Source organism: Podarcis erhardii, assembly GCF_964252035.2.
Source record: "Podarcis erhardii genome assembly, chromosome: 3".
NCBI classification, from domain to species: Eukaryota; Metazoa; Chordata; class Lepidosauria; order Squamata; family Lacertidae; genus Podarcis; species Podarcis erhardii.
Window position 1 is genome coordinate 28808314 of NC_138507.1, and position 27972 is coordinate 28836285.

Consider the following 27972-nt stretch of genomic DNA (forward strand, 5'->3'; position numbering starts at 1 on the left):
ATCCAGCCCGCGGACCGTCTGGGAATCAGTGTGTTTTTACATGAGCAGAATTTGTCCTTTTATTTAAAATGCATCTCTGGGTTATTTGTGGGGCCTGCCTGGTGTTTTCACATGAGTAGAATGTGTGCTTTTATTTAAAATGCATCTCTGAGTTATTTGTTGGGCATAGGAATTCGTTCATATTCCCCCCCCAAAAAAAAAAAATATAGTCCAACCCACCACATGGTCTGAGGGACGGTTGATCAGCCCATGGCTGAAAAAGGTTGCTGACCCCTGGTCTAGGGGGCTTCCAGTGCAAGTAACTTTTTACATGGCAAAAATGTGCTGGAGGATATTTCAAGAAAGAAGGAGGGAAGCAACCTGTATTGAGAATGGAAAATGAATGCAGCAACAATGCTTCTCTGTTATTGTTTTGTTGGGAAAAAAGCATCTTGGAGGCTGAGAGGTGATGCTTTTGATGAGACAAAGAGACAGCTTGGGTATGGTTGCCTCAACAACACTTCAGAAGGAAAATCAAAGGAGTGTAAGAACAACCAGAGAGACCGAAGGAGCAGAATTTGGATTTGTCCTCCCTCAACTTCATCTGATCATACCTTCATTAAAGATTTCCTTTCTGTCAAAGGGCATATCCTCTATGGTCCACCACCATGCTGTGAAACAGAAGTACCAAAAGTGGAGATCATGCTTTAAGGAAGAATAGCATATAGCTGAATGTACCGTAAGGTTTTGTTTCACCACGCTTCATACAGAAACCTGGTCCAAGTGCTTTTTCCAATATATTTTCAGAAGAGTATAAGGATTCTTTAAAAAAAAAAGGCATTGAGTTATGGTAGTTTGCTACTTTTATAGAAACTGCTGTCCGGTAATAAGCCTTCTGGCCCATAATGTCATGTTTGCAGGCTTTGTTGTAAAAAGGAGTGGAGCACTGGCTAGATTCCCCTTAATCTGTGTAGCATTAATTGTTAGAGGAAGCAGGAGCACAGCTCCCAATTCCAGTAGGCCTGTGTCATTTGACAACTCGGCCTTTTCCCAAGCATGAGAGGCGCAATGGCTGAAGGTCCCCATCCTCATTTATTTCTAAAAGGACCAACCGATGAAATTTGTGAACTTCATTCCTACAACAGGAGATTTAAAAACAAACAGCACTTGCTGTTGCGCCTGTTGGAAAGTTGACACAGAATGGAGCGGGGGGAAGAGTCCAAAGGACAATGATTTTATGAAGGAATAAGTGGCTCTCACAGGACATTTATTGGGAGAGGTCCCTTCCAGCTGGCTATGTCTCCTCACCTTACGTGTGGGATGCTGTTGTGTACAGGAGAGATAGGAGAGGTCATTGTTCCTAATCTTCCAGAAATTTGTAGAAGATTTTACCTGTGGTCTGCACAGCCACATTCCCATATATGGAATTGAACAGAACCTACAAAGAAGAACATCTGGATGTTAGAACAGCTTATGGTCTCGGCTGGTCTACTTTCAACTGCGAAAATGAAATTTGCTTTCTTACATTTATTCACCACCACGTCTTACATAAATGCCCACAAGCGGTGACTGGAATGTAGAGAGGATCCCGTAACAGAGGAAGTGCATGGCTTGTGAGGAAAGGAGAAATCTTCCCCTTTTGTTTTTATCAGAAGGCTTCCTCTTTCTCTTCAACTCCTCTCCAGAACTCACTGTACCATGCACAGGTCATGCAATCCTATCGGTGACTAATAGAGGAGACTTTTGCCAAATATTTTATTTTGAACTTTTGACAGTGTGAGGATAAAATATTGTATGTTTTAATCCAGCAATGTATCCTCCGGAAGGTTGGTGGGGATGAAGATCTTTCATATATTTGGGGCCTTAAGATATTTATGGCTTAAAACACTAATATGAACTCCTAGAATCAGCCCCAGGAATAAACTGGCAACAAGTGTAGCTGTTTTAAAATGGGGGGGGGTGGGTTATGTGAGTTCTAAATGATTGAAGTTACCAAATCATCTTCAAAACCCTTTGTGTGCTAGTATTCACACTCTGACTGTGTATTACTGGACTACACTTTTCAGAAAAAGGCTTTTTGGAGCATATTTTTCTGACTAAAAATTGCAGCTTCACTTTAAAATAAGGTCTCTGCTAGATGAACGGCTAATTACATTTCACAATTAGTAATATTTCACTTTCTCAATGAACTCATCAGAAAGTGCTGCAAGGTAATAATATGGCTGTTCTGCCACAATGTCAATAGGAACGCATTCAATTTTCTCACACGCATACACACGGACGTTGTGAGAAACAATTAACACTTCATTAATATGATATAAAATGCTAATTTACCTTGCGTCCCAATAGACCCAAAATACCCTTTTACCCATATGGGCAAATAATTGTTATCGTGATGCAAAGTGTTTGAACCAGGTTCACAGTGCGTTGGGAGAAATCATTGTATACGTTCTCTGTACAATAGCAATTAGTTAATGAGAAAGAAGAGTGGGACATCTTTAACCCTGTGACAGATGAAAGCACCCTGTTATTCCACTTGGCTAAGGTACTCTGTGCCTCACCAGGCCCAAGATAAGTATGTATACTTGTGAATGGCTTCTAATCTCATTTTTAAGAGTAGATTGAAATGAAGAGCTACAAGCAGTGCGACGGTAGTTGTTACAGACAAGGATTGCCCACCGTAAACTCCACAGCACAGACATTCACTGGCAGTTCCCAGTGATCAAAGTATTTGACTTAAATAATTGATTTATTTACACTAGTAAAAAAGATATTATCATACCACTGAGGAATTAAAGACACTCACGCACGCTTTGCGCTTCGCAATGCCCTGCGGGTGTGATTAGGGTATCGCACATCAAAGAGGATTCGCTCTGAAGGATTTCATACAATAAATTAATAAAAATAATTGAGTTAAATAATTCCTCTGATTGCCAGGATGCCTTCTGCAAGATCTGGCACAAGATGCTCTGTGCAGAGTTAGCAGCTGTGCAGCAGTCAGATATAGAACCATCTAGGAAAATTTAGAACCCCGCTCAGTTTGGGGCTCTGGCATTCCAAATTGCTCTGCTGAAATACACACACACTTTGCAATATACACAGCACCACAAGCGAAAATTGGCAGCTGTTTGACAGGTTCCCTCACCCCTTCTTAGGGTGTAGTAAAATGTACCCATGTCCAAACACAGCAATGTTTCTCTTCTCCCACCTCTGTTCTGCATGCTGCTGCCAGGATCAGAGAAAGGCCTCATCATGATGAAGGAGACATTAATAACTAGATATTATGAAAAAGAAGAGAAGGATTCCATTTTTACTGGCATGCTCGAGTGTATTGAAACATGCTGTTCCTCGCATAAGGAGTTCCCTTTCATTCCTTTGTAAAGAAAGATGTCTTTGCACGGTATCTTGTGTGTGTGTTACAAGACAACAATACCTAGGCCCCATCAGCACTATAATGCAGTATCATGCTGCTTTATACAGCCATGGCTCTCCCCCCCAAAACAATTCTGGGAACTGTGGCTTGTTAACGGTGCTGAGAGTTGTTAAAAAAAACTCCTATTGTCCTCAGAGAGGTACAATGGTCAAGAGCTTCCTGAAAAGAGGGGTGATCATTAAACCATCCTGGACTTGTAGCTCTGTGATGAGAATAGGGGGGTCTCCTAACAACTCCCAGCAGACTTAACAGCGGTGCCATTTTTCTAGAAAAAGAGGTGTCAGAATTCACCTTGTTCTCTTGTAAAATGGCAATGGTGCCCACTTGAGAGGTGCTGGAACTGAGTTCCAATGAGTTCCAGCTGAAAAAGCCCAGCTTAACAGCAGTGGTTCGCAGGACTCTTTGGGTGAAGTAATGGCGGTTTAAAGTGGTGCGATAATGCTTTAAATGTATAGTGCAGATGGGGTCCTAGTGTGGGGTTACTGGGCAGAGCGTAACCTAGTAGAAGGCTTGAAATCAAGATCCTGTCTAGCCATGACAGTCACTGGATGACCTGGGTCAAGCATTATCTCTCAGCCTAATCTGCCCCACGGGCTCACAAGGATGGGCAAAAGTGGGGAAAGCCAATGGATATTGATCTGCACCCAGGTCTTCAAAATCCAGTAGATAGATAGTCCTGGCACACTGTAAGGAGAGAAACACTAAGGGAAAGACCAACGGCCCATGCTCAATGAATCCAGCTCCTTGTTATTCTGCCTAGGCCAGCGAAGCCAAAGTAATGAAATTGCAACAGTTCTGGTTACAGAGTAACGACAGCCCAAAATGCTCCACATGTGAATGGGGCTTTATTCTACTTTGCATTATTTCAGGGAACGTCATATTTCAAGTGACAGCTGTTGTTGCTTTTTTGTTCTCTATGCTTATGTGGACCTACGGAAGTGAAAGTAGTTCTCATCAGCAGTTTGGTGCCTGTGATAGGAGCAAATCAATCTATTTCTAGTCCACACTATTTTCACATGTGCTCCGTCCTAAGCCCATCGCATTTCTGCATTAATCCGCACCCATTATTATTTTTAAGTTCAGGCTGAAATTCACAAAGATCAAATTCCTGAAGCCTCCCTACTCAGGAACAAGACTGGAGCAGAACTAGCGGATTGTCCTCCCCACCCCACTTCCACCCCAATACCATTAACTATCAGACCTTTGGAAGTCATTAAATGATTCACTCGCCCAACATTATTGACCTATTAAAATGCTTTTCATGGAGTTGAGCATTGTTTTCTTTGGATGGTGGCCACTTGCTGGGATAACACAGAGATATGGTTCCCATTCCTTCTTAATGGGAGATGTTAGGAACTGAACCTGGCCCCTGTATTTATGTGGAACTATGTAGAAGGATGAGGACAACAGTCAGAGACAGAAATTTAGTTACCACCAAGGGAATAAAAAGGTAAAGGTAAAGGGATCCCTGACCATTAGGTCCAGTCATGACCGACTCTGGGGTTGCGGCTCTCATCTTGCTTTATTGGCCATGGGAGCCGGCATACAGCTTCCGGGTCATGTGGCCAGCATGACTAAGCCGCTTCTGGCGAACCAGAGCAGCACACGGAGACGCCGTTTACCTTTCCGCCGGAGCGGTACCTATTTATCTACTTGCACTTTGACATGCTTTCGAACTGCTAGGTTGGCAGGAGCAGGGACCGAGCAACGGGAGCTCACCTCACTGCGGGGATTCGAACCGCCGACCTTCTGATTGGCAAGTTCTCCACAACAGTGCAACAACAGTGCAACAACAGAACAGCAGGGAAAGGCATGAATGCAAGTTTGTTTAAATAAAGTTCTTCATCTTATATTACTCCTGCTTGATAACAAACACCACTTGTTAGAGGCGAGGATATTAATAGGCAAGATGTTAAATTGTTTTTATATGCAACAACAGCAGCAAGAGTATTGTTAGCCCAGAATTGGAAGCAAGAAGAAATCCTGACAAAAGAAGAATGGCAGATAAAATTAATGGACTACGCAGAATTAGATAAAATGACAGGAAGGATTTTAAACTTGCGGGACCAGAGATTCACAGAAGATTGGAGGAAATATACGAACTATTTGAAGAGCAATTGTAATCAACAAATTACGCTAATAGAAGGTTTGTAAGGAGAAATATATGAAATATTGCACAGTAGAGAAAGAATAGGATATTAGTTATGAGATCTGAATGTAATAGTGAATGTAAGAAATGTATATTAAGTGAATAGATTGGAAAATTTTCAGATGTGATTGATGGAAGTAAAAAAAATGGTATAAGATATGAAAATATGTTTAATTATTGTTGAAAATGCTATGTTGAAAACTAATAAAAAATTATATATATATAAAAAAGATAACAAACACCACTTGAAATAGCATCTGCTCTTCAGAACTCCTCCCCAGCCCATCCCATGTCACCATCCCATGTCAGAAAGGCTCCATCTCTATCACCTGTCCAGCACCCATGGAAAGATTTCTCCTTTTTCAACAAGCCTTTTAAGTAGAAATCTTTATCCCCACCTGTGTCTCTATTGGATTTGGAATAGGTTTTGCATACGAAATGACTTTTAATTTTCCACCCACGTCGAATTGTTGAAATTGTTTTTACATATGGGATTGTTTTTTAATTGTTCTTTTTGTTGATATTTTCACTGTGAAATCGCTGCGAGGTATTTTGTGAGGTGCGATCCATAAATGGGATCAAATGCATAAATAAATGCTTGCGTGACTCAGTTTATGTTTCGAACAACTACCCTGGGCTCAGGCCATACAAATATACGCATTTCTGAAGCTCAGGCTTGAGAAACATCACGAGGTGCTGGTTTGCTTTTCAGTTGCTTGGGTGGCAGGGGTTAATTAAAACAACAGAATTTTTTTTTTAACTCAACAACAATAAAATCGGCTTAAAACCTGTAGAAGCAAATTAAACATTAAAAAAAGCTTCAAATATTAAAAGTGAGCTGTGTGGGCTGACAGCTGTTCCCATGACAAGGGTCTTTAAAAATCTCTTTCAAAGGTTTCTGAAACAAATCTCTGTGGCAGTGTGGGAGCAAAGAGCTCTGTTAAAGCTTTCCCAAGCGGAGGGAGAGGAAAAGCTGAGAGCAGGCTAGGTAAATAAAGGAGGACTCCTATGAAATCAAAATGATGCCTGTCACAAATGTGAGAACCTTCGTGTTTACAAGGACTCACAGTTAAAGGGGAAAGGGACTTTACTTAGAAATGTCGGAAATGTTTAATTAGACCCAGTTCAGGTGGTAACAGTGACCAACCACTTTTTGGCTCCACAATCCTGTGGAGCTGTCTTTTCTGAGAACTCACACCGCCACATGGAGCCACAGAAATCCTGTTCAGACAATTAACAGGCAGTGTTGAATTCGTGGAGGGAGGAACAGGATCACAGCTGTAGTTCACACACCCCCTAACCTCTGGGCATTGAGCCAGACCTCCGTTCAGAGCCTAAACACAGAGTGTTATGTGCACATGGGCCCTGTGCAGAATTTACACAAAGGTTGGGGTGGGCCGGCCATTGTGGCCCCACCTTTCTTCCCATCCATCCAATGTACCCTGTTAGTTTGTGATGTAGGCAAATTGCCCAACAGGTTGCTTCAGTCCCAAACCTGCAATCATACAAATCATATTGTACATGGAGACCACACTCACAAAGGCAGAAAGGTAGCACAAAATTGTTTCGGACCAAGTACTGTGGCCCTATAATCTCAGAGGCACTTGAGAGGGGAGTGCCTGTCTTTACATTTTTAACAGATCCTTAATCAGTTAACTATAGGGATGAATGAATCTGTTAGCTTCGGGGGGGGGGGGTTTCCATCTTAAATCCAGTTTTCATATGAGCTTGTGATTAAATAAAAAAACACCTCACAAAAATTCATCAGCATATCAGTACACATTTCCCTTAATATACACATTTTGCAATAAATTTCCCCCAATATTTTTGTAATGTTATTTTCCTAATTTTTGTGCACATTTTGTCCTAACAGATGCATTTTTGTACACACATTTCGGTCGGCAAACTGTATCACGAAATTTGGAAAAGTGTGAATTTTGAAAGATTCGCTTTGTGTGTTGTTGTGTTGAAGAGCAAATTAAAATGCAAACCAAATCGAAAGCCTCCCCATCTCTAACGAGGAGGGCCATTTTGTATACACAGTGAGCAAATATGTTCATTATATTGTGCCTTACTTGGGATGAGAAAGGAAGACTGTAAGAAGCATTCATAACACTTTTAAATAAGGAGGAATCATCAAGCTTTGCACTTAATTCTGTTTCGACTGAGAAGCTCTAAGCATTTTGCACTTATTACAATAATACCTACAACAGTTTTTTAACACCAGTAGTTTCCACCCCCATTATAATTCTCTGCTATATTGCCAAATTGCACGCTAATATCTGAGGGGGGAAAGTTATCGTGCTGCAAGGCACCTAATTTTCACATGAAGAACCGTTAGCATGAGGTGGCTGAAAAAACAAAGGACTCATTTTCAAGCATTTTCCCTGGCTTTGTACTTTTCCTCTCTTCCTTGCCCCCAAATTAGGATAGGGCTCCCACACACAAGCCGCTCAACATGTAAAAAATGAGGCAGTAAAAAGTCCCTGCATGTGAGAACATAACTACCTCAAAAATAAATGTGTGAATTGGTTGCAAGCCCTCACTGGCTCGCAGAATTTGCTAAATCCTTGATGTCTATGGAGGATATCAACACTGTCTTTGACAGCCACTTTGTTGAATACCTGACTGAACTGTAAAATAATAGTAGCTAAATTCTAACTACTAAAAGAATCAAAATATCCCCAAGCCAACCAGCCAACCATCTTGTTCATGTGTGCAATGGTGTTTGGGCTAACATTATTTGCTCCACTTCTGCCCATTCTGCCCTATTATGTCTTCATGGGAGAGTAGAAGGTAATTAATGCCTTCTTGAAGAAGAACATGGTCCCAGTCACATTGAGGGAAGTGTTCATGATGAAGAAGAAATTCTTTCTGGACCTGAACAGTCGGTGACAAATATCCTTTTGAGGAGCATGGTACTTGAGCAGAAGATGCATGTCTGCTCAATTCCAGGATGAAACAGATTGCCTAGACTAGTGACAGGGAACATGTGTCCCTCCAGATGTTGTTAGACTCCAATATTCAACTGCCCCTGCCAGCAAGACCAATGATCCCCAGGCCACAGGTACCTCATTACTGACCCAGGCCACTACCAATCTTGAGTCGGATGCGGATTGGGGACTGAAGCAACTTTGGTTGCCCTGTTGGACAGATATTGCTCAAGTAAGAGTGTAGCTGTTGATTTTCTGGACCTCTCATGGATTTTCAATACTATCAACCCTAGCATCCTTCTGGATTGGGGACCATTCCGTGGAGGTGCACATTGCCAGATTAAGGGCAGGCAAAAGGTGGGATTCTGATTGTGCGGTGGCCTTTCGCCCTTCTCCTCTCTCTCCATGCCACCCCAGTTGGTTCAGGGAGGGGTTCAGGAGAACCCTCAGGACAGTGAATAGGGAAGGAGAGGGTGGGGATCGGTCTATCTGTCAAGCCAAAATGTTTGCCCTTATGGAACAAGCATGCAATGTTGAATTCCTCCCTGTATATTTAAACTTCAGAATCCACTGCCACAAGGTGCATTGATGGCCCCCAATTTAGGCAGCTTTAAAAGGCAATTGGGTGAACTCACCATAAGAGCAACATGCTTCTCTGAATACCAGTTGCCACAGAGGGTTATTGTCTTTATATCCTTCCTGTAGGTTTCCTGGAGAAGCAGCTGACTGGCTGCCATGGGACAGAGGAGGTTGATCTTGATAGACTTGTTGGACTGCTCCCATAGGGCTCCTCGTGTTCTCAGGATAACCAAACTCAAGCAAGGGAGAGAGAAAGTGAGATTATTTTTTATCAAACAAGAACACACATACCCCAATCCATAGAACATTAAGCAATACTTGGCTTCCATTTTGGATCATGCCCATTTTTTTAAAAAAATTGCACTCGACTTGGCAACCAAAAATGGTGAAACTTGAAACCAGTAGAGTGGGGCAGGGAGAGGACTTAGTTCTAATTCCTAAACAACGCTTTAGTGCCAGTTGTGAAGTTGGCCAAAGTTTTGCCATCATGTCGTTTGCGCTTATCAGAAGCCCTCAGGCAAAAGGGGTAACAGGAAGTAGGTAGGCTCCAAATTATTATTGATAAGAAACTCTTATCCTTTATAGTGCCTGGATAAGTATACTCCGTTAACTGGGGAGGGAGGGGGGACACAGAAATGGTGCTGGGATTTTAGTTCTCCACTTCCTCCCATTCCTGAAGGACAAAAGTCAAGTGAAAATGATAAAGGTGGTAACATTCCTATTTCAAAGAGGTGTGATCCCATTTATTCTGGCATGTGCCCCCCAGCCTCCCACTATCATGCATACAATTAAGTTCAAATCTCTAAAATCTTACCTGTAATTGGAGCCAGCTGCAACCTTCTGACACTACTGCTAATTGCCAGTAATGATTTAAGTGCAGTAAATCCACATGCTGCAATTGTTTTAAATAAGGGAATCTCTTGCAGCTTTTTTTTTCCGTGAGAAGGGAGGGGCGGGGGAGAGAGATGAGGACCTGCTAATCTTTGCTTCTGACTTATCAGATCCTCCAGTCACATGTTTGCCATCATTTTCATGACCTGATAATGTGTTTATTAGAGCCATAATGTGCAGGTGGAAGTATAAAGGTCTCAGTAGCCTATGAAACCCGCCTATAATGTATTTACTGTGGGAAACCTTCAAGTCACTCTCAGGCTTGCCTATTCTCAAAAACAAGGGCAGCCAAACTAAGCGCCTTTCAAGTTAAAAGTTCTTTTGATATTAGTGACCTGCTCCATATGCGGAGCAAAAACAAAGGGTTTTCTTTAGGGTTGCCAACTCTTTTGCCAGACCCTGCTGTTCTTTCAACAGCAGCTTCATCTAAAGGTATTAGCAGGCGATAAAAACTTATACCATGCCATGGAAAACACATCCGCTACAACATGCCAAGATGCTTTTAAAGGCACAGGAGCAGACCAGGTCATCTTTATTTTTCCTGGTTAGTTGACAGTCATTTTCTCCTTCCCAGTCTCAGGCAAATGCCTTCAGCCACAATGATAAGTGTTTAGTCTGGTGTCACTGCAATTTTGGGAAATCCCTTTAAAAACAAACAAACAACCATTTAATGGGCGGGTGGGTGGGTACAGTTTAAGTGAAACCCTGCAAAAAAAATCAAGGAAGAGGGTTACAGTGGTACCTCGGGTTGCATACGCTTCAGGTTACATACGCTTCAGGTTACAGACTCCGCTAACCCAGAAATATTACAGTGGTGCCTCGCAAGATGAAATTAATTTGTTCCGCGAGTTGCTTCGTCTTGCGATTTTTTCGTCTTGCGGAGCGCAGATTCCCTGGGTATTAACGGTTTTACGAAAAAGGAAGCAAACCCGCAAGACGTTTTCGTCTTGCGAAGCAAGCTCATAGGGAAATTCGTCTTGCGAAGCACCTCGAAAAACGGAAAACCCTTTCGTCTAGCGAGTTTTTCGTCTTGCGAGGCATTCGTCTTGCGGGGCACCACTGTACCTCAGGTTAAGAACTTTGATACAGGATGAGAACAGAAATCGTGCTCTGGCAGCGCGGCGGCAGCAGGAGGCCCCATTAGCTAAAGTGGTGCTTCAGGTTAAGAACAGTTTCAGGTTAAGAACAGACCTCCGGAACGAATTAAGTACTTAACCCAAGGCACCACTGTATTACTTATCATGCTTAACCTAATGAAGTGGCCATAGGTTTTCCATTCCCTTTGCCCCTCACATTTTCTGATGTTAAAAAAAGCTGCACACTGCTTGTAATGGTGGGTCGCTCTTTCTACTGCTGGTGGCCAGCAACTCTTTCTACCGCTGGCTACATACCCTTAGAATATGTCAAAAGGGAACCAGCAAACCCCCCCCCCCCACACACACACACCTGAAATACTTCTTCCCCAGCATAAAAGCAGCCTCCATTTTCAGAGGGGAAACTATATTCAAGAAACTGGGAGTGGAAAGAGATTTTCGGTCCAGCCTGAGTTTGTAAACATGTTGATCCACTAGCATTCTGATTTCTCTCTTTGCGTTTTTTCCCGAGCAGAAATTATTTTTCTTATTAGAAGACTTACCTGACCACTGATCTACTAACAAGGACAAGGCATGGGCTGGCGACATCAGAGCCCATAGTTAAGCTATGGAACTTGCATAGGATGCAGTGCTGGCCAGCAAATTGGATGGTTTTAAAAGAGGAGTAGACAAATTCTTTGAGGACAAGGCTATCAAGGGCTACTAGCCATGATGGGCACGATCCACCTGCAGGATTGGAGGCATCGTGCCTCTGAATGCCAGCTGCTGGGAACTGCAGATGCGCAGAGTGCTGTTCTGCTAATGTCTGACTTGCAGGATTCCCATAGGCACCTAGTCAGTCTCTGTGACTAGATGGGCTAGATTGTTTATGACAAAGGCTCCTCACCTATATTACAACACGCATAGTATTTATTAGCTGGGTTAGGTAGCCCGAGGTAAAATTGCAACATGTACAAGGCAGAGATAAAAACCCTAGGTTATCAGGGTGAATTGGGATCTTATCTTGCAATGCAATGTTTAGGTGCACACATGTTCTTCTGGTACATACCTTAAGGACTGCTGACTTCTAATTTGCCCCCCTGCCCAGATGTTAGGAAATCTTCCTCAGATATCTCTGGCATCAAAGATGACACAAGTAGTGACCCAAGGCGGGGCCTTTTCAGTGGTGGCATCTCATCTCTGGGATGCACTATCCAGTGAAGCTAACCTGGCAGTGTCACTGATGTCCTTCTTGGCACCTTTTAGCCAGAGTTGGAGAAACTGGTCCTCAAGGTGATGCTCGTTCGCATTCCCATCAACCCCAGCCAGCAAGACCAGTGGTCAGGGCAGATGGGAGTTGGAGTTCAACAATGTCTGGAGGGTCACAGGTTCCTCACCCCTCGCTAGGCTTTTAAATCTCCGGTTTTACTTGTTGGATCAGACCAGATTCATCTAACCCAGCATTCTGCTTCCCACATGTCCACAAGTAGGACGTGGAAGCAGCAGCCCTCTCACACTGCCTTTAACCCTGAAGAAAGCATATGATATGACAAATAAGCATTAGTAGTAGCCTTTGGCAGATTGCCCACCCACCCCCACTCCACAAATATGCCTAAGCTCATTTTAAAGCCTTCTAAACTGCTGGCCATCCCCTCATCTTGGGAAGTGAATTCCATAAATTAGCTGTGTGCTGTTTGTCTCAAGAAAACTGTCCAGAATCTCCTTTTGTCTGAATCTCCTCCAATTTCATTGGATGACCCTGAGTTCTGGTGTTATGAGGGGGAGGAAAACATGTCTCTTTCCCCTTTCTCCATGCCATACATAATCACCATCTTATCTCCCTCTGTTGCCTTTTCCCCACTTGCCCCCTAAACTAAAAAGTCCAGCACTTTGGAAATTTCCCTCTTAGGGAAATTGGCGTGTTAATCCTAACCTAGTTCTAGTTTTTATCTCTGTTCTCCTGCTTTTGAACTAATTGTTCCATGATGATGAATAATTTTATTATATGTATTGGTTTTTAATTACCGTACTGTACCTTAAGTACCCCCACTTTTTAAACTTTTTTTTTTTTGCTCAGTTGACAAATGGGAAATGTTCAAAACTGGGAACCTTTATGTAGCAGTTACCTTTTTCTACGTTTGTTCTCCTTCACCGTGGCAATGTAGACTCGGTGACCTCTTGCTAAGATTTCCCGAAATATTTTATTTGTTAAATTTTAAACAGAGTAATAATAATAATAAATAAAAATATGCACCCCCATCCCCAAGACAACTCCATTGTAACTATTCAACTTCCCAAAATGTCAACATCTCTTGCGATGGTTTGACCCCTTTCCATTTTAACGGTACAAATTCTGCAAACCTTCCATATCTCCTCAAAATCATTTCTCCTCCATACTACCCATCTTATCATTAATAGCTAGGTTCCTGGAATATATTTGCAGGTTGGGTATCATCATTTATCAGCAGATAGGTTGTTTTTGTAAGTCTCTGAATAACTGATTCTTATTAGTATTGGACCTGATCTTGCAAAATACACTAGGCACAAACCAGCTTCAGCTCTCAAACCTTCGTAGTCAGTTTACATGCAGGCACAGGGCATGGGGAACATAATTTAAAAATAATAATTAAAGAACAGTCTCTGAGAGGAGATATGCCATTGTGTACACTCGAACATATTGAACCAGTATAATAACTCCAGCAGTATGTGAAGCAGTTGTGCAAGGAACTGGGGTGAGCGAGAGACCCCCCCCCCTCCAATGAATCATGTTGGAAAGAGGCTCTGCTAAGTGTGCACCGCATTCAATGCCAGCAGAAGACAGACAAAGGGGGCAAGTGGAACAGTTTAGCTCAACAACGATGGCTGAGCTTCTGGGGTTAACGTGGGATTTCTGTCTTCACGTAGTTTGGTTCACAGCTTGAACAGTGGCAATGTTGGGTCCTAGCAAACAATTGGTCTCTGAAAACTATAGAGGTCCCTGCCAAACATATCATCAGTGGCTGCCGGCCATCTCACAGCCCAGTCCCTGAGGACAATGAGACACTGTCTTGGCGGTTCCAGAACAAATGCCAAAACTCTCTTTTCCAAAGAGGTGTTTAGAATGCTCAGAGCAAACGGCAATCTTGCTGGCTTAACATTCTTAAGTGCTTTAACATTTATAATGTTCCTGAAGCCTGTTCTTGTGCCCAGTAATCTCCCGAATCTTCATTTTATGTAAACGTCTATGCCAGTGCTGACCATGCCCAGACTAACACCTCTTGGAACAGGTTCCCTACAGCAGAAAACCATGCCAATGTAAATAAATACACCAGTTTATTGGGCGATCTATTCCAAATCTCCTTCCAGCTTTCACTACTTCCAGTAGTTTCGAGACCTGCAACAGCAGCAGATTTAATGGCTCCACCTGAACAAACTGTTTGTTCTAACTTTAATTTTGCAAATTGCTGGCAAACTGTTGCTCTGCATGCAGGGCAGAAACACAGCAGTGGGGCACTGCTAGACTCCTGGAGCCAGTTTCCAAGAGTGGAGACTCCATAACACAGTTTAGGAAGGTAATAGCAGATAGATGGGCCAGTTACCATACCAGGTTGACCCAATGCCCCTGTTGTAGATGCTTGGATTTCTGCAGGGCTGGGCCTATCCAACCAACTCCATTTCTTCACACTTGGTAAGAACTTCGAGGCAGTTCTATCGCTCAGCAGTAGAGCACATGCTTTGCATACAGGAAGTTGCAGGCCCAATGTTTGCCATCTCCAGGTAGATCTAGAAATACATTGGCCAGGTGTCCACTGTTACTCTGGACAGTTTGCTATTTTAAGTTTCTGTCCAGTTAGAAATTAGTCCCCCCAAAATCCGGGAGGAACTCTGTCCATGTGGCCATGATCCCCCGCAATTTGTTCTTTGTTATTGGGAGAGCACACTGCTGAGACTGCAAATTTTCATCTGGCACATGTTGGAATGATGAACGCTACTGCTCATAATGCTCAGCTTCTTACCTTTTCCTGACATGGCTCCTGCATGCTTAAATCATTACCTGAAAGAATTTCAAGGAACTAGTTGAGGTTGGTCAATTAAGGCAGATGGGTTGGTGTCCTATCACCTCGATTTGTCCTCAGCTAGCTACCTAACCTGCCTTCCTTCTTATTTACAAACTAGCTAGGGGCCTGTCACTGCCTACGAGCTTCATCCTCCTTATTCTCACTGTTGCCTGTATAGAACTCAACAGAGAGGAAGAGCAAAACAAAACTAGAATTACCGTATTTTTCGCCCTATAGGGCGCACCGGCCCATAGGGCGCACCTAGGTTTTTTTGAGGGAGGGATAAAGAAAAAAAATTATTTCCCCCCAAGGCACGGGGCTGGGGCGGGGGAAGCCCAAGCTTCCCCCGACCCCAGCCCCCAGAACAGGCTGCTATCCGCAAGCCTTGGGAGCCTGGCGGGAACTCGCGCCGGGCTCCCAAGGCTTGCGTATATCTGCCCGAAACCCGGGGCGCGCTCCGCTGCACTCCCCGGGTTTCGGGCTGCAGGCTGCTGTCTGCAAACCTTGGGAGTCCGGTGGGAAGTTGCGCCGGGCTCCCAAGGCTTGCGGATAGCTTCTTGAAGCCTGGAGAGCAAGAGGGGTCGGTCCGCACCGCCCCCTCTCGCTTTCCAGGCTTCAGCGAAAGCCTGCATTCGCCCCATAGGACGCACACACACTTCCCCTTCATTTTTGGAGGGGAAAAAGTGCGTCCTATAGGGCGAAAAATACAGTAGTTAACTCCCCTTGTCATTGGCTCCAGCGCCATCTAATGTTGTTTGTTTTTTTTAATAATTTTTTATTAAATTTTTAAACAATAAACAACGTACATGAAAACATATTCTTTTTCAATAACCACATTTCATTCTCATCTTTGGACTTCCTCACAACTCTTGTTCCTGCACTCTAAACACATAAATTTTCTAGCAAATTATTTACTTATTTCGATTTATATTATGTAATTGTCCAATATTAAGTCTCAAATTTTAGAATTTAAATCACTCTTATTCTTTAAATCTTAATTCTAGGATATTATTTATCCAAAATTTGTCTTATCTCTCCTTTGCATTTATACTTATATTCCTTATAACTAATTTATTGGAGCCATATCATTACGAATCTTACATCTTTCTTAACATTCATATAATTTACAATGTTTTTGTAAATAGTCCTTAAATTTCTTCCAATCCTCCTCCACCAGTTCCTCTCCGAGGTCTCGGATTCTGCCAGTCATCTCTGCCAGTTCCATATAGTCCATCAGTTGCATCTGCCAATCTTCCAGTGTGGGCAAATCTTGAGTTTTCCAGCATTTGGCGATGAGTATCCTTGCTGCTGTTGTAGCATACATAAAAAAAGTTCGATCCTTCTTTTGCACACTCTGGCCGACAATGCCTAAAAGAAAGGCCTCTGGTTTCTTAGGGAAGGTATACTTAAATACCTTTTTCAACTCATTATATATCATTTCCCAGAAAGCCTTCACTCTAGGGCAAGTCCACCAGAGGTGGAAGAATGTTCCTTCAGCTTCTTTACACTTCCAACATTTATTATCAGACACATGGTATATCTTTGCAAGCTTGACTGGAGTCATGTACCACCTATATATCATTTTCATAATGTTTTCTTTCAAGGCATTACATGCCGTAAATCTCAAACCTGTGGTCCATAACTTTTCCCAGTCACAGCGCCATCTAATGTTGACCTCCATGCCTTTCACACTTTCACTTCTAATTTGCATGAGCAAGCAACATGACTTTTCCTGGCATGGAGAAAACTGCGGCAATGGAGAAAAACTTCAGCAGTTGTTCAACTTTTACTTGCCTGCGGAGGAGCAGCTTTTCTATTGTCTCCTTGGTCATCATTATTGCCATCCTTCATTGCTGGTTGATGAGAGATGAAACATGATGTTCTGTAGTGGGAAGTTCTACATAAATACTGGGGGTGGGTGGGGAGGAGATCCATCAACATAGCAACAAAGGAGGGATGCATGTCAGAGGCCACAAATATATTGAAGCCCAATGTATTTCAAGTTATAAGAAGAAGAGTTTGGATTTGATATCCCGCTTTATCACTACCCGAAGGAGTCTCAAAACTGCTAACATTCTCCTTTCCCTTCCTCCCCCACAACAAACTCTCTGTGAAGTGAGTGAGGCTGAGAGACTTCAGAGAAGGGTGACTAGCCCAAGGTCACCCAGCAGCTGCATGTGGAGGAGCGGAGATGCGAACCCGGTTCACCAGATTACAAGTCTACCACTCTTAACCACTACACCACACTGGCTCTCATGTGCTGGTCCTATATACTGTCCATGAATTTGGCCCTCACAAAATGTGAACCCCAGTTCCAAATGCTTCTAAGAAACAACTGACAATTAAGCAAAGAATAAACTTCAGGGACCCCCCACAATACAATACAATGCAAAACAATACAATACAACTTATTCCTTGTAATCAAATTCCAGGGCAAGTGGAGGGGGAGTGGATGCCTCAACAACTAACACTGAAATTTAACTCACAGAATTACAGGCCTAAATTAATTTATGTTATTAAACTTCTTTTGAGATACTTGCTTTGTATAACAATGCAGACAATAAATTGTAGCCTGACAATACTGTAATAAAAACAGCAAGAGGGAAGAATGTCTTTGTCATATCATTGTTTATAAGATTTAATGCTCGGTTTGAGCTTGACATTCAGGGCCAAGGAAAGTGATGTTTTCTTGCCAAAGTCTCCCCGACAATATACGTTATGTTTTGTCTATTAAGGGCAAAGGCATGGAAGAACAAATATGATGAGTCATTTATGTGCTTAAAAAAAACAGGGAGTAGGGAGAGGGAGTTGTGAAGCTTGCCTGCCTAGTCACCTGGTGGCCAAATATTATTCACCAGAGGAGACCAGGTAAAAGATTATCGGGTGAGTGGGGATGGAACAGGTCAAGGGAAGATGATGGTGAGGATGATGGATGAAGATGAAGATTTTATTTATACCCTGCACATCTGGCTGGGTTTCCCCAGCCACTCTGGGCAAAATTCAGACTTTAGATGAGTATGAAGTTCTTTAACTTCCCACAATGTTCTAGCCATGGAATCCCAGGGCCTTCCTAAACTTTAAGCTCAGGAAGGACTTTGGTTTGCTTACTTGAAATGGCTTTTTTGTGTTCAGGACTAAGCTTTCAAATGCTTGCGGTTGTAGCAGATATTCCACTCCCCAGCTGGTTCTCACAAGAATGTTCATTGCCAGTTGAAACACACATCCAGTGATGGTTTGCATGTGCAAATCCTAAGCACCATAACAAGTGTGTGCTTCCCACTGAATTCAGAGGGACCTTCTTTTTGTGTACTGCAAACAACAACAGTTTACATTTTCCAGTGTGAATATTTCACACATCAAGTAGCGATAAATCAGCTGATGGGATCAAGCAAAGTATATGTGTATGTGAACCAGTCCTATGACTTTTTTTCTCTCTCTCTAGATATTTATATGAAAATTGAAACATGCCAAGATATCAATATCAAAGCACTAAAATATAGGCAACAAATTAGTGGATGAACCCTACTCAAAAGAGTGATTATTAGGTTGGACAGGGATATCAACTGGAACTCTGCAAAGCGCTGTCGCAGTTAATCATGATTTTGCTGGATGGCTACAGAATATTATTCTACTAATAACCTAGAAAAACTTGTGTGGAATTGCAAGCATTTTGGAGGACAATCTTGGAATTCTAAATCAGAATCATATCCTAGACAACTGGACTGAACATTTTAAGAACAATCATTTTCAAATCTAGGAGATCCAAATGCATGGGGGTCAGGATTGAATTAGTCGTCTTGTTCTTTTCCTTTTCTTACAAGGCTTCTATGTCTACATGTATACAGGATCGGATCCCTTGTTTGTTTCAAATGAAGGTTGAGCCTGGCAAAGTAATAAAAATAGAGAATAACAAATTTAACTGCATGCTTGCAATACTTCATAAGTGGGCTGCTGAGAGCCATACGTGTTTACACTCCTCCCCTGCTCACGCAGTCAAAGTAAATGTGGGGGGCAGGGGCCGTCCATTCACCCATTGAAAAAAATGATTTAATAGCTGTGATTTTAATCCATACATATAAGTTCACATCGGCAAGTGTTAGGTGGTTCTGATACTGATGCACTGTGAGGTAACTTTTAGGTTAGGTAAAGGTAAAGGGACCCCCTGACCATTAGGTCCAGCCGTGGCCAACTCTGGGATTGCGGTGCTCATCCCACTTTATTGGCCAAGGGAGCCAGCGTACAGCTTCTGGGTCATGTGGTCAGCATGACTAAGCCGCTTCTGGCGAACCAGAGCAGCGCACGGAAGCGCCGTTTACCTTCCCGCCAGAGCGGTACCTATTTATCTACTTGCACTTTGACGTGCTTTCGAACTGCTAGGTTGGCAAGAGCTGGGACCGAGCAACAGGAGCTCACCCTGTCGCGGAGATTTGAACTGCTGACTTTCTGATCGGCAAGTCCTAGGCTCTGTGGTTTAACCCACAGTAACATTTAGGTTACTTCAATTAAAATAAGTAGTTAAGGATGCCAAGAAGTAGCTAATCCAGAAAACGGCTTTGACAGTATTGCAGAATAGTGATTTTAAAACTGGATTTACCCTTCTTAATGACTATGATGGAGAGAGAGAGAGAGATATGCAGGAATCTTTTGCCCAACATGGGGCTTGAACCCACAACCCTGAGATTAAGACTCTCATGCTGTACCGACAGAGCTATAAATACATACATGACTAATGCATGGCCTTGCTCATAATGTAGGCACAACTTGCCAGCTTGTGTAATGTGCAATGACTATTGACTATCGCAGTGAACTACTTGAGCGTTGCTATGTGTGATGTACACTGTTTCAGCTCTGCTTGTGGAAATGGACTCCCTTGCCTGATTGGTGTGAACAGTTGCTAACAAGTATTGAGGAAACTCTTACAATGCTGAGGCCTAATGTTCACAGGAGGACTGTGGGACATGGCGAGGGCACCTAGAAACTGCTGTAGTAGCTTCTTAAAGTTGGGTTTTATTTGGTCCTCATTTATTGCCTGCATTTATGGACTGATAAATGTCCCAGCATGCCCCTCACCCCCTCGAAGGAGACCAGTCTGCAGTGAGAAATAGCATTGTTCTATAAACTGTTCTGTCAAAACAGCCTCACCGTTAAAAAGTTCTGTGATATTTATCATGAAAAAAATCCCACGTAAACAATAACTCACCAATCCCAGAGGACCTTTATATCAACCACAAAAGAGAACTGATGATTCAAATCTCAAGGGACAGTATGAGGGGGAGAAGGGGAACTTGCGATAACCATCTTTCCCAAGGAAGACTGAATTATGAGTCATTTTGATAAGCCTTTTATTATTGATGTGGTATGGTCCATGCAGCCATGATGCTAATTGGATACTAAAGGGTATGTAGACCAGTATATATCAGAAACAGAAACTATGAATAAGTACATTGTTTTCTCATGTTTGCCCTAACCTACCTTCAAAAAATTAAATCCAGGCAGTTGCTCTAGTCTAGCCATTATTTACTGGTGGTGTGACATCTGCTGAATACAACCTCCCTCCATCCTTCAAGCAACTAAGCTGAACACAACCTGTTGTTTCTTGCAGCAACACACATGGACTTCCTGGAAGACAACACAGCATCTTCTAAACTTCTGCTACATCTCCTGCCACCTTAAATTTTATGTATGCTTATGCATGTATGGGTCAAGATGAGCAGTGCTTTGTGCCCAGTCAGACCATTGGATCATCTACATCAGTACTGTTATGAATTGGGCGGCGGCGGCGGGGGGGGGGGTTTGGACTGGCTGATATCTTAGGTCCCTTCCAATTCTTGGGATCCCAACTAAATCCCTTTGCCAACTAGCTTTGGCTGGCTAGTTAAGGACCACAATTTAGCACAAATTAGTTGCTCTGTGCCATAGAACAAATGGGTGGGCCTTTCCCCCAACACTGCTCACCTAGCTGCTACAAGGAGAACGATAGCCAAGGTGAGTAGGTTTGAATCTGGAAGCAAGCTAGAAGCTGCAGGTAGAGGACATGTTTCAACCTTCTGCTGAGCCCTAAGCTGGAATCAGGGCTTCTCGTGGAATGTGACAGGGGAAGCAAGTTCGATTGGTGTATTAATGCTGTGAGCCCCTTTTTACCCTATGCTCAGGTTGTATATATGTGTAAATATAACCACATATCCTAAGGACACCACAGTCTCTGCTGGCCTTCATTCCAAGGAAACCAAACCCTAGGTGAGGGCTTGGAGACTGAGGTTGCATAGAATGTCCATGCTGACTGGTAGTGGCTTTCCATGACTTTAGACAAGAGTCCTTTACAGTCCTTTTTCAAGGTGCCAGAAATCAAAGTTGGGACCTTCTATATATACTAAGCATGTGATTTATGACTGAGCTATAGCACTTTACCCAAAGCAGTTTGAAGAGGGACTAACTATGTCCTCAAACATTAATGCTTCTTAATGCTAGGAGAAAATAGAGAGGGGGCGAGCAAAATTGCCAGTCACCTGTTCTGTTTCGCTGGGGTGCAACAATTCAAAGACTTTTTATCACTCCACACCTGGTTGATCTTTTGACTGGCCTGGCCAGGATGCTCTTTCTATTTTATGCCTGGGCTATGTTTATCTTTAATTGCCTGTTCCCTGAGGCTGAGATTTAGAACAAACAATAGATTGTAACACTATCTGCATGTCACGTGGCTTTATATACCTGCCTCAAGGCCCCGGATGAGAAGCCAATCTACTGTACAAGTTTGTTTGTTTTATCTAATTATACTTGTGGAAGTGATGAGTGTTTTCTTTACTACCAGAGTCTGAGAAACCCAACTCTCTAACAGGTGAGTCCAGCATACATCTCCATCAACAGACCTGCTGAGGGAATCTATCTGCCTGACCGTGTCATTAAATAGTAAAAACCATAAACCAACCAGCTCACAATATGGATCAACAGACATTAGCATTACATACAACCGAGAGTCCTTGTGACCTATTTAAACACTTCATGGAACTACTACAGTAGTTCAGCATGAGCGTGCAGTTGTGGTAGGCAAAAAGTAGGTAAAGGTAAAGGACCCCTGGACAGTTGAATCCAGTCAAAGGCGACTATGGGGTGTGGCACTCATCTCGCTTCAGGCCAAGGGAGCCGGCGTTTGTCCACAGACAGCTTTCCAGGTCATGTGGCCAGCATGACTAAACTGCTTCTAGCACAACGGGAGACCATGACGAGTGCCAGAGTGTACCTTCCCACTGCAGTGGTACCTATTTATCTACTTGCGCTGGTATGCTTTCAAACTTCTAGGCTGGCAGCAGCTGGGACAGTTCATGTAGATTTGAACTGCTGACCTTACAATCAAGCAAGTCCAAGAGGCTCAGTGGTTTAGATGCCCCCTGTGCCCCTTTCTGCGGTTAGTACATTACATGGGTACAATAGTAGATTACATGGGTGCCTGTAAATAGTGAGGTAAAGCTGTTCTTATCTGTATGTATTTTAACTTCACATAGAAATGCAGCAGACTTAATGCTACCATTCGCATTTCACAGTGTTATAGGCAACACTGCTGTCCCATTTGTGCAAGAATTTCTGCCTTTGCAATGGGAATCCCCCTTCCTCTCCTCTCTCCATGCTCCCCCTATGGTCCAGCAAACCTAGCAGGCCTAGTGTCTCTCACATTGCATTGCACTGTACAGCACCTTGCATTCAGGGATCAGAGCATTCACGAGGAGTAAGAAATTAGCTATAATCGCCATCATCTCCCCCTAGAAAAGAAGCTACAGAATCACCTTCCTGTGGAACACGGAGCTGGAGAACGCAGCCTCACTGTGGTAGGTTGAAATTGGCAGCTTTTGGTAGCTGGAGAGCAATGATATTATTCTATCAATTTTGGCCACTTAGCACCGATCACCTGTGTCAACAAGGAATTTCCTCCTTTCTGTATATTGTGAGCCACCCCTGTTGCACCTGCAGGTGAGGGAGGAGATTAGATTACCTCATGAGTATTTTTTTAAAAAAGAAAAAAGAAAAGAAGCAAACAAACTTTTGCTCCCTCTTCCAAACTACTTTTCAAAGAAAAACACCCCTGAGTCAGTCCTGAGTTGCCATTTCACTCATATCCAAAATTCCCACCCACATAACCTTCAGATTTCACTGCTATGCATGCACAGCTCAGAAAGAATTGCCTCAGTGTGAGCAACCAAACCACCGACCCCCCCAAAAAAGTGGAAGTTTGCTTATCTCAACACACCCACGCTACTGGGACACATTCTACACCTGCAGTGGTGCACTGCTGAGTACAGAGAGAGCTTTTTGTTATTTGTAGTATTCTGCATGTGTTCTTTGTGTGTGTGTGTGTGTGTGTGTGTGTGTGTGTGTGTGTGTGTTGTGTGTGAGGGGAGAGAGAGCAGGCCGCAAATGGAACTCACATGCCAGAACATGTTGAAACATGTTGGTTTCACTACCTGAACTGAGGCGAGGAGAGAGAGAGAGAGAGAGAGGGGGGGGGGAGGTGTGGGGTGGGGGTGGGGTAGGAGAGGGAAAGGGAGAGAAAGGCAGTGGGAGTAATTAGCGAGCCAAGTTTCCAATGCTGCTGCTGGCATCGCTCCAAGGTCCCATGACCCCTTGCAAAAATGTCACCCGAGGATATTGCTAAGCAAGCTGCTCAGGCGAGAGAAATAAAAGTCCCTGGTGTTCCTGTTTGCATTGTGAAGCACCTTGGGGCTTTAGTTAACACTGGTCTTCCACGATTCCAGTGTGGTCTTGGTTTTTTTTAAAAGAAACAAGAACAACAACAACTTACCAATAACTGTACAGTGGTACCTCGGGTTAAGTACTTAATTCATTCCGGAGGTCCGTTCTTAACCTGAAACTGTTCTTAACCTGAGGTACCAATTTAGCTAATGGGGCCTCCTGCTGCCGCTGCCGCACCGCCGGAGCACAATTTCTGTTCTCATCCTGAAGCAAAGTTCTTAACCTGAAGCACTATTTCTGGGTTAGCGGAGTCTATATCCTGAAGCGTATGTAACTTGAAGCGTATTTAACCCGAGGTACCACTGTATTGGTAAGAACTGTATACAGATGGAAGTTGAAAGGTGAGAGCTTGCAGGACACACCTTCCTCTGCAGGGGATGAAAGTTAAGATATAGCAGTGAAACAGGAATTTGTAGTTTCTTTTTCTGTTTCTTCTTTCTTTTGGTTTCTTTCTTTTCTTTATTTCTCATAGATCAGTTTGTTCTCTTATAATTGTATTGTGAAAAGTGCAAAAAAAAAAAAAAAATCTAGCAACAACTTGCCCTGTCTATGTATACCTATCAACTTTCCTATGGAAATGTATCCCCAAAACATGTGCATGGAGCGGGGGGGGGGGGGGAGAGGGAGAGAGAGAGAGAGACTAAAGAAGGAAGTGCTACTCAGTGCCACAAAATCTAAGGCCAATTGCCCATTAATGGAAACCTGGCATATAAAAGATCCCTCTCATGGTCGGCTCCTTCAAGAAGCAGCGGCGATTGCAGCAGAAGGATAAACAGGAACTTGTTAATGCCAACTTGCAAAGGTTAGATAACGAAAGCAGGCGCTGAAAGACCCTTTTCTTTGAACACTTGGCTTCCACCTGCGAGAAGATCTCACTGCAGTATTTCTTTCTCCCTTACAATGCAGACCTTTCCAACAGATACACCCTATCGATTACAGAAGCTTTTGCTTTTTTTATTTTTAATAACAATCTCCTTATTCAGTCCATGTCCTTGTAGTGGGCAGCTTTACAATGCTCACAATCTACTCCTTCCTCTCCTCCTCAAAGACTTCATGTCCACATTCTGACCTCCCCCCTCCCAACACCCGTCGCCGTGCCTTGGCTTTGAGGGTGGGTCTCCCACGCTTAGCCTCATCTTGTACAGCTGCAAGAATCCTGCGATACCCATGGAGGGGTCCTCCATCTGCAAGAGATTCCCCTTGGTTGCCAGGACATGCAAATGCTACGGAGAATGATTGGAGATGCGGAGTATCATGGAAGCCACTGTGCTGTGTACACATTTAAAGCACACACACACACACACACACACACACACACACACACACAAGAAACCTTTGAACTATAGTTTACCTCTCACCAGTGCTATTAAAAAGGGATGCCAGAACTCACCATGAACACCTCTCTTGTTCTCTTATACAGTGGCACCTTGGTTTACGAACTTAATCCGTTCCGGAAGTCTGTTCTTATACCAAAGCGTTCTTAAACCACGGCTTGCTTTCCCATTGCGGCGGGGGACTCAATTTACAAATGGAACACACTGAACAAACAGGAAGTGGAACATGTTCTGCTTCCAAGACAAAGTTCACAAACCAAAACACCTACTTCAGGGTTTACAGCATTCTTAATCCAAGTTGTTCATAAACTAAGCTGTTCTTAAACCAAGGTACCACTGTACTGGCAATGGCGCCCATCTGAGAGGTGCCAGAACTGAGTTCCAGTTGTGGGGGGGGGGAGCCCTGCCTCTCACACAGCTACAATTCCCCTTAACAAATTGCAGCTCCGAGGAGGAGGTGCTTTAAATGCATGATGTGGCCCTAAGCTATTTAGGACTAGGAGCTGTCAGTCTTACAAGGGCTGTTGGGTACCGTCTCCCCTCAATTCCAAACAGCACAGCCGGTGGTCAGCTATGATGGGAACTGGAGCTCAACAACATCCCAAAGACCACTGGTTCCTTGCTTCAAAGCTTAACGCTAACATTTTGGCACTTGGTGCTTCTGCTGGGGGGGGGGCGGGAATTGTTGAATGTTGGTTATTGCTCTTTGTATAAATAAGTGAAAACAATGAAATAGATGAGATAAATATGTATAAAAGCAACCACACAGCGCAGTTCTTTTCTAAAGGGCAGGTTTCACATAAATCACTTGATTTCTCTGCACTTGATGATTGACAGCTGTATGTGTGAATGAGCTCCATTAAAAAAGCCCAGGGTTGAGGGGGACGGAAAAGTCACGACTACAAGCATCAGATCATGTGTGCCATCACTTGATGTTGCAGCATGTACTGAAAGCACAGGGGACGCGGCTCAAAAATCCACCAGATTCTGAATCACAAACTGTGCTCATTAGAGAAATGGGTTTTCTTAGCTGTTGTTGTTTTTTTTCAAAATCCCCAAAGCACCGCTGGTAATATTCACTTGACTTCTTTACAGTCAGCATCCAAATATTTATTTTGCCAACTTATCATTTTGCAGACACTTGGGGCGATTTTGTTGTTGTTGTTGTTGTTGCTCCTTCATAGTCCAAGACTGAGGAATAAACACATCTTTTTCATTTTAGGGCATTAGAGCCCTCTTTAGTCAAACACTTGATTGAAAAAATTCAACCGGCAGTAAACTGAGCACCACATCATACATACACATTGCTTTATTACTCCATTCATGTTCTTATATTACAACCAGCTCATAATGTACCTAACCAAACCGTCTGCAAGTGTTAATTACAGAGCAGAAAAGAAATACTGTTGCAAAAAGCTTATACATTCATAGCATTGTTCTCCTGACACAAAACTGAGAACAGCTTGCATAATGTCAACATTTGTGGATCCATCTAATCTATGGAAGCCGACAGGAATCATTTGAAATCTTTTCATGAGATTTGCATTGAGTGTGTATCTGTTACATGGGACAACTGCTCCCAGCACACACTGAGCTGTGACTGTGAGGTCCTGCATTGTGGTAGTGGGTTAGACTAAGGCAGGATGGGGAGACTCTGGCCCATGAGTCAAACCTGGTCTTTTAGGGGTTCAAATTTGGTCCATGAGGCTGTATTCCCCAAACCACACCTGCCTGCCCATACACCTGATGTCATATGTAATACCTTGCAGAGATGCATCCCCTCCAACGTTTCTCCAATGAAAATAGGGATGTCCTATTCCATAATGATAATTTCATTACCTTATACCCAGCCCTTCTGACTGGGTTTCTCCAGCCACTCTAGAAGGCTTCCAACATATATAAAGACATAATAAAACATTTTAAAAACCTTCCCTATACAGGGCGGCTTTCAGGTGTCTTCTAAAGGTTATCTCTCTCCGTGGCTTGGGGAATGCATAACTCCATACCCTCCAACATTTCTCTGATGAACATAGGGACAACGTAAGGGAAAGCAGGACATTCTGGGGTCAAAACAGAAAGGGGGATGGCGTCTGTAAATCTGGGACTGTCCCTGGAAAATAGGGACACTTGGAAGGTCTGTAACTAGCAGAAGTGTATCCATGCAGCCCAATTCCCAGTCAATGCCTACCCTGGGGCACAGACATTCTACATTTCTGTTTACCCAAGAATACACCTCAGTATGAGACTGCCATAATCTTGCTCTTTCTGGTCTCAGGGCTAAGCCACTTGCTTTTTGAAGAAACCCTAAATTCAGCTTTTGTCTGGAAATGTGATGCGCCGAAACCAGAGGTAGCTTGAGAAATCGTAAGCAGATTGTTCCTCTCCCCCACCTCCATATAGATAGAGATGCAAAGAGCAAATGGATCTGGGCGAGATGTATATGACCCACATTTCCAAGCAGGCTATAAACAAACAAAACAAAAAAGAGCAGAAAATGTTCGCACCAACTTAAGGGAATGGATTTATATGATGAGGATATGACACGGAACTACAAAAGGAAGTAAATACCTCGTAGACATTGAGCCAGCTTAACTCACTTTAAGATCCTGATGCTAAATATTTGCTCAGCCTCTGTGTTTGCAGTGCCAACAGATCACATTCCTATAAGTCACTGCTGCTGTTTCCTCTTAGGATGGAAGGAAATTCTACAGTCACTTATTTTATTTTTTAAAGACCATGTTACATGCATAGACGGTGGCCTGCAAAAATAAGGTTTGTTGTAGCATGCTTTAGTATGCTCTCCACAGAGAAGTTTACGTAGC

At 43.2% G+C, this 27972-nt stretch overlaps 2 long non-coding RNA genes across 6 annotated transcripts in view; both read right to left on the bottom strand.

Annotated features, from left to right (window-relative positions):
• Window positions 1–10604, bottom strand: part of LOC309339391 — a 50327-nt gene extending 39723 nt beyond the window's left edge. For 3 of the 4 annotated variants that reach the window (XR_014155287.1, XR_014155288.1, XR_014155289.1), the window contains exon 1: window positions 1288–1932. This is a non-coding gene — a long non-coding RNA (uncharacterized lncRNA). Of the gene's footprint in view, window positions 1–1287; window positions 1933–9887 lie in introns of those variants that run through there. The other variant, XR_014155286.1, reaches the window with a different exon arrangement.
• A 6131-nt stretch (window positions 10605–16735) lies between these two features.
• Window positions 16736–23025, bottom strand: LOC309339427. Of its 2 annotated transcripts, none has more exons than XR_014155337.1 (3): window positions 22853–23025; window positions 18183–18383; window positions 16736–16971 (listed from the first exon to the last, which is right to left on the bottom strand). It is a non-coding gene; the product is annotated as an uncharacterized lncRNA (long non-coding RNA). The 2 variants fall into 2 exon arrangements; XR_014155338.1 differs by lacking the exon at window positions 22853–23025 and adding an exon at window positions 20547–20813.
• Between the last annotated feature and the right edge of the window lie 4947 nt (window positions 23026–27972).